Source organism: Ovis canadensis, chromosome 22 (assembly GCF_042477335.2).
Source record: "Ovis canadensis isolate MfBH-ARS-UI-01 breed Bighorn chromosome 22, ARS-UI_OviCan_v2, whole genome shotgun sequence".
NCBI lineage: Eukaryota > Metazoa > Chordata > Mammalia > Artiodactyla > Bovidae > Ovis > Ovis canadensis.
The window spans coordinates 59,577,166-59,578,266 of record NC_091266.1 but is presented as its reverse complement, the minus strand read 5'-3'; positions in this window follow the sequence as shown (position 1 = coordinate 59,578,266).

The following is a 1,101-nucleotide window of genomic DNA, read 5'->3' as shown; positions in this document are numbered from 1 at the left end:
GGCACGGAGCCTTCCGGCCGGCCAGCCCTTTGGCATGCTGGGAAATGAAGTCTTCGACAGGTGAGGCCAAGGCGCCCGAGAGCCCCGGGAGCAAGGGGCGAGAGGTGCAAGGTTTGCCGGCTTCATCACCGATTCCAGCATTGCATCCTCCGCGTGCAGTCTCGCGCTCTGCGCATCCCAGACACGGCGCCTTCTGTTACAGGTCTTGGTCGTTCCCCAAACAGATTTTTCTCTTTGCACGCGAAAGTTTTTAGCATTAAAAGCCAGCATTTGCCCTGCTCAAGGATAAAGGAGGGAGTTGATTTAGGCACTTGTTCGGTTTGAGTTTGATGCAGAAGTAACATGATGTGACTTCAGTTTCCACCCCTCTGGCTGCAATGTCCAGGACATAGTGGCTCGGGAAGGGCGCCGTCACAGTAGTCCAGACGCTGGGTGCCAGTGGTTTGGGGGTGGTTAGAAGTGAGATGCTGGTGGCAGTGGAGGTGTTAAGAAGCAATTGGGTTCTGGGTACGAAAGAAGACAAATGTAATGAAAAATCCATGGGAAGAAGATAAAATCAGCATAAATAATAAATAACAGTGAAAATGAACTACAACTAACCTCAGGGAAGGAACTAAACTTTCTAATCATTCTTCTTCAATTTGTTCAGTCTTGCGGGTTCAAAACCGAGATTGTAATCTCTCACAGAGCTCCTCCCAGCACTCTTCTTCCAAACTCAGCAAACTGAACTGTTTTCTGACAGCTGCACAGGCCAACAACCTTGGAACATTCTTGATGCTCCCCTTTGATCAGTCAGCACAGTTTTCAAAAACATATCGAGAATCCTACAACTTGCCACCAGCATACCCATCACAGTGGTCCAAGCTATCCCAGATCACTGTAACAGCCTCTGACTCAAAGGGTCTGAACTGGAGGCAGTTTTGCTCCATGGGATAGCAGGCAAAAATGAGACAGTTTTGGATTTTACAACAGATGGGGGCGGTGGGGGGGAGGGAGCCGGGGGTGCCACCTGCATTTAGTGGTGAGAGGTCAAGGAGGCCACTCAATATCCTACAACGCATAGGACAGACCCTCACAACAATTATCCCACCCGAATGTCCA